Here is a 13,885-nt window from a genome sequence, read left to right on the forward strand (position 1 = left end):
TGGTTTCACCAAGATTTTAATCTCAGCAGCTGAAAAGATAAGCCTGTAATTCAGTTAAATAAGCCACATTCCCATCGGGGCTTCCCTGGTGGCGCAGTGGTTGAGTGTCTGCCTGCCGATGCAGAGGACGCGGGTTCGTGCCCCGATCCCGGAGGATCCCACATGCCGTAGAGCGGCTGGACCCGTGAGCCATGGCCACTGAGCCTGCGCGTCCGGAGCCTGTGCTCCGCAACGGGAGAGGCCACAACAGTGAGAGGGCCGCGTACCACAAAAAAAAAAACCAAAAAAAACCCACCCAAAAGTATTAATAAAAAATAAGCCACATTTCCATCAATAGTATAAGAAATATAGAAAAAAGATAATATAGAAATATAGAGAAAATACATATACAGAAATATATATATAGAGAAAATATATATGTATATAGAAAAATATATATAGAAAATATTAAAAAAAAGAGCAAACAATATTCGGAGATGTTTGGACTTGTATTCTTCATTTACTCACTTTTCCATTCATTCATCCATTAATTCAAAGATATATTTTTGAATCCTCACAGATATTTTACTAAATATAGTGAGAGGAATGAATGCTAAGGATATTTTAAAAATACTCAGTGCATTCTGAGCTCCCTTAACAGATAGGAGAGAGAGTATGAGGCTTGGAGTATATATACCTGGTTCTAGTCCATAGAGCTCAGGAAGGAACATTCCTAACATGATGCTCCAAGGAATCTGCCCAGTTTCCTTTGCCAGGATGTGATGGGTCAACTGCAATACTTTAAGATATTTAGATGCACCCTTCCTAGAAAACATGTTGATATGAAGACACTGAAGACAACCTTGTCACTGTGTCGTCAATTAGGCTATTTTCGGTTAGACGCTGCACAGGAAATTTGAAATGCTCTGAAATCTCAGCACTCATATGTGAAAGAAAATTGCTAGTGGTTTTCTCAAAGTAAAGAACGTCCTGAAAACTTACATGATATTATCAATAATTAGTGCGAAATCAAAATAAACTTCTCTAAACAAATTCAGATTAATCTAAAGGAAAACTTGAATTATCTTTCCAGTTTCTCTGTAGAAAGTATTACAACACTGTTGACAAGTTTCAGTCCCCACAAAATCTGGATTCTCCCCAGGATGTATCAGTAACAAAGGAGAGGAATTTAAGAAAGACCAACATCAGTATGCTTAGGGAAGGCTCCCTAGAGTGGATAGGATAGGACCTGGGTTTTAATAGATGGATAGAATTCAGAAATTGATCAGCGAATTCACAACGTGGAAAGAGTTCACAGAGTTGCCTATCTTCAAAGCTGTTTCATATTCCAAGCATGCCAAATAAGTGTCCTTTAAAGTGTCATCTGTAATTGATTGGTCTGGGTTCAGTAGAGAAGAGTGCTGTGATCGACTGGTGATGCCTGCCACAGGTCAGAGATGGGAAAAAGGAACCATGTGTGCCACATGCTTGTCTTACCTGCTCAGATCTCTCAGGGACCTGTTTTCCTGCATCACAATGAGAACATTTTGTCCCAATTCAAATGTTATGTCTCTTCACATGAAAATATCTTCTTTTTAAGTTCTACCAATGTTGAAGTGTTCCAGTACCAAGATGGAAGAAGAAAATGAGAAGAGATATTTGTTCTTAAAAGGGGGTTCTCTCACTTTCTCCCTAAATCCCGCTGCTCCTCAGCTCCTCTGCTTCTCAGCAGTATGTGTGAGGTTGAAGGCAAGGATGTGGAGGTTTCTGGGATAGTGTCAGTGCAGGCACAGAGGCCTACCTGAGGGCATTTAAAGGGAGGCAGAGAGGGAATCAATTTAGCAGGATACCAGGTGAAGAGGGGCTCAATCTAAGAGGCCCTCTCTATGTGTACATTTCCCCACTCATTCTCCTTTTGGCTGTAGCACCTTTATTTTCTCATTTCTAGAAACAGTGGGATATGTGGAAGTAGGGAGATGTGGAAGCAGAAGAGCATCTCTGTGGCTTTGAAGCTCTCCAGGGATATGGGTTATGGAAAGGCCAAAGTGGCCCTTTCCATCTGCTGGGCGCTAGGCCACCCTGGCTGTAGGGTGACTGTGCTCCATTTTACTTGGACTGGCAGCTACAGTCATAGACACAGACACATAATGACAATAACAAAAGCTAACATTAATCAAGAATTTATCATATGCCAAACACCATGCTAAACACTTGGGGTACATTTTCTTATGGTCACAGACATGTCACAAAATGGAAAGACTTTGGCATCAGGCAGACCTGGGTTTGAATCTCGGCTTCATCACTGATCACCTGTATGGTCCGGATTATAATAGTTCGCCCCAGTTAACTTATGTATCTATTAGAAGATATTATAATATGTACATTGCATCATTACTGGAGTAATTAGAGATACTGTGTGTAAAGTACCTGTCACATAGGATCCTCCCCATAAACAGGTATTAGTGCTTTCATGGTTATTATCATCACCATGGACTTCTGGTGAGAGCCTGGGGAAACGGTTGTCAGCTGCCAGAAACAATTAGGCCAAAGAAGGTCCAAGAAGGTCGTGAACACAGGCTGTATTTAGAGGTGAAAGGTGAGAGTAGGGTTTTTGCCCACACCACAAGTAATTCTTCATGACATCAGCTAAGTGTCTTACAATTTGACTCAATTCTAACACAATCTGCCTGGAGATAGTGCCAGATCCCACAGGTTAAGGGCTCAGTCCCAGGAAATTGCTCCCCACTTCAGATGCCAGTTGCAAGTAGTAGGTCCCCAGGTTACCCACAACTTCCATCCTATTTGGCTACAAATTAGAGGTTCCCACAACCTGGTCCTTAGATTCAATTGATTTGGTAGAGTGGCTCACAGAACTCAGGGAAACACCTGTGTTTACCAGGTTATGAAGGATATGATAAAAGATACAGATGAACAGCAAAATGAAGAGGTGCATATGGCGAGGCCTAGGAGGGTCCGAAGCGCAGGAGCTTCTATCTCCGTGGGACTGGGGTACATCACCTTCCCAGGAGACGTGTGTTTGCCAGCCTGGAAGCTCTTCGAACACTGTACTTTGGGGATTTGATGAAGGCTTTATCATGTAGGCATGATCAATTCATTTTCATCCCTTTTCCCTTCTCAGGAGAATGGGAAGCAGGACTGAGAATCCCAAGCTTCTCGTCATGACTTGGTCTTTCCTATAACCAGACCTCATCCGGGAAACCACCCAGAGCTGTCTCATTAAAACAAAAGACACTCCCAACACTCGGGAAATTACAAGGGTTTCAGGAACTCTGTGTCAGGAACCAGGGACAGAGACCAGTATAAATTTTCTATGATTTCATGGGAGGTATTGGTGGATCACTACAGCTAAACAGTACTCATGGGGAATCAGGAATGAGTGATCGTGGAGCTTCCCCTACAATAGCAATAAAAATATCTTTTCCAGGCCCTTGGTGAAATGATGCATATTTGGTTCTAGGATGGACTTGGAAGGAACGCATGGAACTGAGGAAGTAAGGTTGGACAGACACTCTGTATCTTTCCAGACATTTCCCTCCCACCTTCCCCAACTATAGATTTTGTTCTCATGGTGCCTTGTGCACAGGTGGAAGTCAACCAGTATCATTTAGGAAGTACCCACAATATACCAAATACTTGGGCTAAACCCACTAGCTACTAAGGCAGAGTGCCTGTTAGAGACACTGCAATTTGAATAAAAAACCATGAAACTCTAAGATCTAGAGAAATGCAGTTCTAATGTTGAAGGGAAGGCAATGAGATTCATTGGAACAAGGGCCCCATCTGCCATGCATCCAATTTACCTCTTGTAGCCAGCCTGTCAAAAGGTTCCACTTTAGGAATCAGGAGAATGTCGTGCTCATCTAAACTTAGTGTATTAGTCTTCTTTGGCTGCTATAACAAATTACCACAAACTAGATGACTTAAAACAGCACACGTGTGGGACTTCCCTGGCGGTCCAGTGGTTAAGACTCTGTGCTTCCACTGCAGGAGCACAGGTTCGATCCCTGGTCGTGGCCAAAAAAAAAGGATATATTTTTTCTCTTACAGTTCTGGAGGGCAGATGTTTGAAATGAGTCTTATGGGGGGAAAAACAAGGTGTGAGCAGGGTGGAAGTGACAATTATCAAGTGGAGGCTCTAGGGGAAAATCTGTTCCTTGCCTTTTTCAGCTTCTAGAGGCTGTCCTGATTCCTTGGTTCATGTCCTCATATCACATCGCCTTTTCTCCCTCTGCTTCTGTCACCACATGGCCTTCTCCTCTCCTGTCATCACATTTCTCTCTGCCTCCCCCTTACAAGGACACTTGTAATTACATTTTTAGGGCCCACCCAGATAATCTAGGCTAATCTCCCCATCTCAGATTCCTTTAACTTAATCACACCTGCCAAGTTCCCATTACCATGTAACATTCACAGGCTCCAGGTATTAGGATCTGGACATTCTGAGGGGCCATTATTCAGCCTACCACAACGGGTATGTTAAAGTATGCCATGAATGGCCTCTTTTTTTTTTTTTTTTTTGAGTGATGCTACACATGCATTTGTGCCTAGCGAGGGAGACCAGGCAGACCCCTTGGCACATCAAGCCGAGTGTGTTCCAACTCAGCAGGATCCTAACAGCTTCCTCCTTAAGGAAGTGCTTCTAGAATCATAGCACTGCAAGGCCCCTCTGAGAAGACACCTGGGTCCTTCACCGTATAGATGACAAGAATGAATTTTGCAAAATGCCATGAGGCACCTTGCCTAGACTAGAGCTCACGTGTTCCCATTCCAAGCCCCCTGCTCTCTCCCCTATTTCTGAATGTAATTACTTTATAAATATCCATGCATTTCAAAGTTAGCAAATGTTCTCTTTCATGGAAGGAATATGGCAAAACGACTCCTTCTAAAGGCCAGTGAAGCTAGAAATCCACCTGAGGGTGGAGTAATTAAAGTATGTATGTGTTGCAGTGCTGTGTATTTTTTATATATAATATATATTTTTTAAATTGAAATATATTTGTTGTACAATATTATGTTAGTTTCAGGTGTACTACATAGTATTTGACATTGGCATCCATTATGAAATGATCACCATGATAAGTCTAGTAACCATCTGCCCCCATACAGTAAGTCCCCTGCACATGAACCTTCAAGTTGCAAACTTTCAAAGATGTGAATGTATTATAAACCTATTACAGTACAGTACTGTATAGCCGATTGTGTTAGTTGGGTACCTAGGCTAACTTTATTGGACTTATGAACAAATTGGTCTCACAAATGCACTCTCAGAACGGAACTCGTTCGTATGTAGGGGACTTACTGTGTGAAGTTATTACAATATTATTGACCATATTCCTTATGCTGTATATTACATCCTCGTGGCTTATTTATTATATAACTGAAGGTTTGTAACTCTTTTTTGTAACTTTTTATTTTATATTGGAGTATAGTTGATTAACAATGTCACATTAGTTTCAGGTGTACAGCAAGGTGATTCGGTTATACATACACATGTATCTATTCTTTTTCAAATTCTTTTCCCATTTAGGTTGTTACATAACATTGAGCAGAGTTCCCTGGGCTATACAGTAGGTCCTTGCTGGTTTTCCATTTTAAATATAAGTGCTGTGTATTTTCGTTTGAGCGCACCTCCTTTGTTCCCTGAGGTCTGGAAGCTTTCTCATAGCTCTTTACAAGCTCAGCTGGCATTGCCGGTGATAATGGAACTTGTCAAGAAACACTGATGTTTGGGGGAAAAAGGGAAAATTAACCAGTGAATCTGCACTAAGTGGCACCCTATCCAATCAGATTCACCAAGAGGGCTTTTTCCTCTGCCATCACACCTGACGACAGTGGTTCTCAAGGTGGGATGTCTGGGGCAGAAGCACCAGGGTCACCTGGAACTTATTACAAATGCAAATCATTGTGCCTCACCCCAGACCAGATCCAAAGTCTGAGGTTGGGGCCCAGCAATCTGATTCAACAAGCCCTGCTGATGTCAGCTCGAGTGTGAGAACCACTTCCTTAAGTCAATGCCAGACTTCTCTGGGTGAAGGTGGTGGGTGAGCAGGAGAAAAGAGCGAGAGCAAGGTTTGCTTCCCAAGTTGAGAATGACCGTGAAAATGATTATACCTAAGGGTTTTCTTCTCTGGTGTGTTGGGATGGGGAGCTCTGACCCTATACTATGACTGAGGAGACAGAAGCAATTGACAAAGTACAGAATCACGTGGCTAATAGAGTGGAGAGAATTCATAAAGATTCTGGAGTGTGGTTTTGGGTGACAGAAAAGAGAACCATTTCAACCAATATGACAGGGAAACATGGGTTATGTAGAAAAATATCTTGCATCCCAGTAACCCAGAGACCTGAAAAAAAATAATAAGTTCTATCTTTAACAAAAGAGCAAGGAAAGGAAGATGGAGCTCCAGCAGCAAAATCATTACAAGAGAGAAAACCATAATTCAAAAAGATACGTGAAAAAAAAAAAAAAAAAAAAAAAAAAAGATACGTGTACCACAATGTTCATCATCACAGCTCTATTTACAATAGCCAGGACATGGAAGCAACCTAAGTGTCCATCAACAAACGAATGGATAAAGAAGATGTGGCACATATATACAATGGAATATTACTCAGCCATAAAGAGGAATGAAACTGAGTTATTTGTAGTGAGGTGGATGGACCTAGAGTCTGTCATGCAGAGTGAAGTAAGTCAGAAAGAGAAAAACAAATACCATATGTTAACACATATATATAGAATCTAGAAAAATGGTACTGATGAATTTAGTGGTAGGGCAGGAAAAAAGATGCAGACGTTGAGAATGAACTTGAGGACATGGTGGGGGAAGGGGAGGCTGGGACGTAGTGAGAGAGTAGCATTGACATATATACACTACCAAATTTAAAATAGGTAGCGATTGGGAAGCAGCTGCATAGCACAGGGAGATCAGCTCTGTGCTTTGTGACCACCTAGAGGGGTGGGAGGGAGACACAAGAGGGAGGGGATATGGGGATATATGTATGCATAGAGCTGATTCACTTTGTTGTACAGCAGAAACTAACACAACATTGTAAAGCAATTATTCTCCAATAAAGGTGTATTAAAACAAATCATTACAAGAGAAACTGACAACTTACCAGGTGACATCAGCAGAGATTTGTCAAACCGGTGAAGAAACGATTTAGGAGCCTCCTGTTGGAGGCTGGCTTGAGTTTGGCTTACATGGGGGGTGGTGGGTATGAAGTGTGGTAGGAGAGGATGCCTTTCTCTTCTTAGGTCAAGGGGTAAGAGATAAGACTCTTCAAACTTACCAGGGAGCAGAAATTCCTCTTTACACCTATTGGGACATGGATCTAGGGCACTCGTTCTCTACTGGGAGCTATTTGTTCTCCCAGGCATATTTGGCCATGTCTGGAGACAGTTTTAATTGTCACAGCCTGCAAGGTTTCTACTGGCATCTAATGCACAAGACTGCCCTCTGCAAGAATTGTCTGTCTTCTAACGTCAATAGGGCTGAGGTCAGGAAACCCTGCTCTTGGGTAAGGTGCCCTGACAGCCTCCACTTCAGTCATACATTAGGTATCAGTCTTTCCCAGTGACAACCTCATGTTTGCAGGCAGCAAAATTACACCTTTGAGTATTCCTACTGAGTCAAAGTGAGAACAGCTGTAAGTGACTGGGAGAACTGGGGGTAGTGATCTGTTGACTGGATGAAGACTTGATGGCTGGACTCAAAGAAGAGAAAATCAAGAAAACAGGTCAGATAGACAAGCCCCATCTTCTCTGTCTAGAGGATCTTGGTGCCCTAAAATCCAGTCACCTTCTCCCAGCTCTTTCCCGGTATGGGGGCAATGGTTGTCTTCACGTCAGCAATTCCAGTCTTGCAAGGGGTGGTACCCAAGGATACATACAGCCTTGGGATGGGAAATGTACTATTTAACCAACCACTCTGAACATCAAACACAAATTATACCGACCCTGAATCACCAGTATTGTTTCATCATTTAGCAAAAGTAAAACCTAGTCAGGGATTCCCTGGTGGCATGGTGGTTAAGAGTCTGCCTGCCAGTGCAGGGGACACGGGTTCGGGCCCTGTCCAGAAAGATCCTACATGCTGCATAGTAACTAAGCCCGTGCGCCACAACTACTGAGCCTGCACTCTAGAACCCGCGAGCCACAACTACTGAGCCAGTGTGCCATGGCTACTGAAGCCCAAGTGCGTAGAGCCCGTGCTCTGCAACAAGAGAAGCCACTGCAATAAGACGCCCGCGCACCACAACGAAGAGCAGCCCCCGTTCCCCGCAACTAGAGAAAGCCCATGCGCAGCAATGAAGACCCAACACAGCTTAAAATAAATAAATTTATATATAAAAAAAGTAAAACCTAGTCATTATTAAAAAAGCCCTTTAATGAACTTCTCCATGACCTTGTGTGGTGTGAGATCCAAGAGGCTAGTATTTTGCACTTAATGTGTTCCAAGAATGCACCGTGTATTCAACATAAAGATCTATCTACTTCCTGTCCAGAATCACCCAAAGCCACCAGATGTTCAGTTAGGAGACCTTTGGAGCTTCCCTGGTGGCATAGTGGTTGAGAGTCGTGCCCCGGTCCGGGAGGATCCCACGTGCCGCGGAGCTGCTGGGCCCGTGAGCCATGGCTACTGAGCTTGCGCGTCCTGAGCCTGTGCTCCGCAGCGCTAAAAAAAAAAAAAGAGAGAGCTTTGAATACAATTCACTAAAGGTACAAAAGAAATAGAAATCTGATTTTACTCATCTCTGGTATCTCTCCCACAAATTGTTCATGCTCAAATATAATCCCTTCCCTCCCCCGCCCCCTGTTTTTTTGGTCCACTTAATTAGGTGATGTAAAAGTTTGCAGGTAAAATATAGGTTTATTGGATGACTTTGTTGATTTTTACTGCTCTTCTAAGTAGAGCTGGGTAACATTTCTAAGTTTGTCTTAATTAGTTTTTAACCCCTTAATTAAATTGCCTGGATTTTAATTGACTTCTAATTAATTCCTCTACTTCCTCCACTTCACAAGCAAAGTGGTTGAGATGAAGAAATCTGGGGTACAGTTTTCAATATATAAGTTGAAATTAAAGCGGTTGTCATTTTTTTTTTAATTGGGTGATTTGACTATATAAGCTCAGTCTTCTTTCAGGATATTTTTCCTGGGTCCCCACCTAGTTACCTATTGAATTACCTGGAGAAATTTTGCTTTGGCCTCTGGGCTTCTGGAGATCATGAAGGATGAGCCCGCTTACTTTCCTAGTCTTTAAAAAAGTTTTTAGAGTTAGAAAGAAGAAATGCCATGAATATATTTGGCCACTATTTATTTGGGCTGATAAAATCATAAGGGTTAAAATTCTCTCTGGATAAAAAATTGACATACTTTGAAGCTTGTTAATTTCTTCCTGGTCACTGAGTTACCAGTAATAATGAGGAAATCACTCTGACTCTGCCTCAGGCTACTGGAATCAGAGAAAGGAATTCATGTGCTCAAGCCAACTTACAGGAGACTGGCCTAGTCACAATTACTGCAGTTACTGTTGAGAATGTCAGAAAACAGAGATGTGATCTGAAACAAGATCTAGTTTTCTCCTAAATGTAACTTCCTTTCACCCTGATCTTGCACAATCACACAGGCTCGCCTGTGCACACACACGCACACATACACTTCTCCTTGCACGCAATTTCTAAATCTCCACTCTCCTACTTTAATTGACACATCACATATAAATTATTAGTATTCTTATCAGAGAAGTCTTTTCTCAAAATTGTAAAAGGGCTTGCCTTAACATCAAGCTCCTGTTAAAAGTATTGCCCAGGGCTTCCCTGGTGGCGCAGTGGTTGAGAGTCCGCCTGCCGATGCAGGGGACACGGGTTCGTGCCCGGGTCCGGGAGGATCCCACATGCCACGGAGCGGCTGGGCCCGTGAGCCATGGCCGCTGAGCCTGCGCGTCCGACGCCTGTGCTCTGCAACGGGAGAGGCCACAACAGTGAGAGGCCCGCATACCGCAAAAACAAACAAACAAACAAAACAGTATTGCCCATCCACTCCTTACTGTTAGCCTCATTCCCACTCATCCTGTAAAACTCAGCTCAGTCGCTGCCACCTCCTCTGGGAAGTCTTCCAGGATGCTCCACTCCCAGTTGGAGGGAGCTGTTCTTCCTCTGGGCTCTCTGGTTTTGTGTGCTTTCCTCTCTATTGTAAAGGTGTGATGACTGGGGAAACCCCTCCCCCACCTTCTGCCTCTGCCTATGAGTTCATTACAACTGAGTTTTTTGTTTGTTTAAGTATAGTTAATTTACAAAGTTGTGTTATTTTCAAGTGTACAGCAAAGTGATTCAGATATACATATATATTCTTTTACAGATTCTTTTCATTATAGGTTATTACAGAATATTGACTATAGTTCCCTGTGCTATACAGTAGGTCCTTATTGTTTACCTATTTTATATATGGCAGTGTGTATATGTTAATCCCAAACTCCTAATTTATCCCTCCTCCTCCCACTCCTTTGAAAACCATAAGTTTGTTTTCTATGTCTGTGAGTCTATTTCTGTTTTATAAATAAGTTCATCTGTATCATATTTTTAGATTCCACATATAAGTGATATCATATGATGTTTGTCTTTCTCTGACAGCAGGCTTTTTTTATTATCTTTGTACATCTGGTGCTCAGGACCAAGCCTGTTACATACTAGGTACCCAGTACATGTTTTATCAATTTTCCTCGACAGGCTTATTGATAGAATGAAAAAATTACTCCTCAGCTACACAGTACAGGAATGCATGACTACCAGAAACATGGAATTCACAGTGATGTGTCTGGATAGAGAGATATTCCTGAGAAGCAACCAACCAATATGATTAGGAACCAGCACACTCTGTAATACCCAGAGACGTGCTAAGCTGAATGGCTTCTACTCTGGCTTAAAACCAATTCATTCCTTCAGCCAACAAACACTTAGTTGTGTGTTAAAAGCCTGGAGCTGAGCTGCTTTGTAGGGACGGAAAGGTAAAAGAAATCTTGGGGAGTCAAGATTGTACGGTTATAACAAAGTGAGATAAGAGCCCAACAAAGGTATAGATAATGTAATGGCACAATGATGAGGTCATAAGCTCTAGAGTCAGACTAAGTTCAAGACCCTCACCACTGATTATTATCAATGTGACTTGGGCTAGGGACTTACCCTCACTAAGCCTCAGGATCCTTGCCTGTAGAATGGAAATATCATAACTCATACTTCAGAACCTTATAATGATGTTTTGACTATTAACCTATATAATCCTTATAAAGCACTCCTGCAATGCCTGGGACTTGGGGAACACCCAGTAAATGTCAGTGCTTCTACTGCCACTTCTTTAATAGTACAAAATATGAACGAATGCCCTACTTAATAAGTAGAGAGAGGGACAGTGAGAGGTGGTATTTTTTAAACTTTTATTTATTTAATACATAATAAAATGTTTTTATTTGTCAACTTTACTTATTTAAACTGAAGTATACTTAATCTATAATATTTTGTTAGTGTACAGCAAAGTGATTCAGTTATACATATGTATGTATCTATTCTTTCTCAGATTCTTTTCCATTATCAGTTATTACCAGATATTGAGTAGAGTTCCCTGTGCTATACAGTACGCCCTTGTTGTTTACCTATTTTATATATGGTAGTGTGTATATGTTAATCCCAAATTCCTAATTTATCTCTCCCCCCTCTTTAATACATAAAAAATTAACTCATTACTTAACCACATTAGAAAACAGAGATTAAACATAAGTCACCTGTATTCTCAAATGAACACTTTGGTGCATATCGTTCCACAGTTTTTTATTTCCATATAGAGAGATCATACTACACATACTATTTGGTATCATATTTTCCCACTCTTACTCTCAATAATGCATCTATATCATAATTTATAGCTCCCTGTATTCATTACATAATTGCATGCTATTGTGTTCAGTCGATTGCCTGTCAGAGTTCTTTTGCTTCTATTAGAATCGACACCGTGATGAACATCTCTCCCTCTCTATCTCTCCCTGTCAATTGTCTAATAATCATCTGATAATTTCTTTCTGACTCATTTCTAGAAGGTAGCAAAAACTCATCAACAGTTAAACTTAGAGTTCTTTTTTTTAATGAGAAAATTCTTAAATATAATGACAAGTACAGAGGCGGGCAGAGGCAGAAGCAAACTTGTGTCGGGCATTTGATCTTTTTTTTTTTTTTTTTGCTGGAACCAAATTGTGAGTTCTTTATTATATCTTTTTTCTCTTTTATTTTATTTTATGTTTTTTGTAATTTTTCAATTTATTTTTGTTACAATAGGTCCTTGTTGGTTATCTGTTTTAAATATAGCAGTAGGTACATGTCAATTCCAAACTTCCAGTCTATCCCTTCCTCCCTCTTCCCCCACTGGTAACCATAAGTTCCATAAACTTACTTTTATCATCTTTTATTTTCAGTAGATAAAACATTTGCATATTTTATCAAAACAATATAAAAATCATAATTAAGATACCTTGCTAACACTCTCCATCTTGTTTCCTAATTTTTCCCACCATAGAAAACCATTTTTATTAGGTTATTATGTAAGTTTATAGTGTTGTTATGCAAATATTAACAAATGCTCCATGTATATTCTTATTTTTCCCATTTCTTACCCAAAAGCTAGCATAGTATACTCATGTTCTGCATCTTTTTTTTTTTTTATTTAGCTGTATATTGGAGATGATACCATGTTGATACATAAGAAACTATCTCTTTTCCACACCCTTCCCTCTTAGGCTTCTTTTTATTTATTTATTATTTTTTTTGATACGCGGGCCTCTCACTATTGTGGCCTCTCCCGTCGCGGAGCACAGGCTCCGGACACTCAGGCTCAGCGGCCATGGCTCACGGGCCCAGCCGCTCCGCGGCATGTGGGATCTTCCTGGACCGGAGCACGAACCCGTGTCCCCTGCATCAGCAGGCGGACTCTCAACCAACCACTGCGCCACCAGGGAAGCCCTAGGCTTCTTTTTTCTTAATAGTTTAGGATTACAATTTGGGGAGATATCATTTATTTAACAAGCTCCTTATAGATTGTCTCCTTACTCTAATCCCCAGGATAGGTTTGGATAAATTTGTCTTTGCCCTCTACACCCCTCCCCACCTTCCTCATTTAGTAATGGCAGGACCAGAAGGGCAAGCCAATGCCCAAACCGCCTAAATTGTTCCAAACCTTTGGGAGACAGCAAGTGTCCACCATTTCTCCAGTCTAGCTTCTTGATTTCTAGGGTTTCCTTCCAAACAGAAACAGGTGAATAGACTATGAGAGACATTTATAACCACATGCTTTATTCATTTACACTGACTGACAAAAGCAGTGGGGAAAACACAGGTGTATGGTACCAGGAAGCTCTCCCAAGCACAGGCTCAGGTTAATCCTGTAAATACGTAAACATTTCCCTCCCCTCCGTGACTTCATTCTTTCTTTATAGCACAGACATCTCCCAAAATCATCCCCTGACTTTCTTCCAAGGAATGCTTACTAGGCCAAGATCCCTAATGACTATTTACTTTTTTTGCACGTAGGTTTTCTTGTTATGGTATAATTACCGTAAAATGATGATCCCACAGCCAAGGTAAACCAGAACCTGATAATGGACAATGAAACTTTACCTAATAGTTCTGTTTCCTCTCCTTGTTTTGCTTTCCACTCTCTGAGGCTGCTGCCTCTTGTGTTCTGGTTGACCTTCAATTTCTCTTGAAATTACTGAATTCATTTCTTCACTACCAGCTAAAATTGAGGCCTTTCTCTTCCTCTTAGCCAGAAAATTACAGACCAATTCACTCAACAAAGTACAGATAAAGTAGATAGTCATTCCAGAGAGAGAGAATGCAATATGAT

The sequence above is a fragment of the Phocoena sinus genome, chromosome 16 (assembly GCF_008692025.1).
Source record: "Phocoena sinus isolate mPhoSin1 chromosome 16, mPhoSin1.pri, whole genome shotgun sequence".
In the NCBI taxonomy this organism is placed as follows: Eukaryota; Metazoa; Chordata; class Mammalia; order Artiodactyla; family Phocoenidae; genus Phocoena; species Phocoena sinus.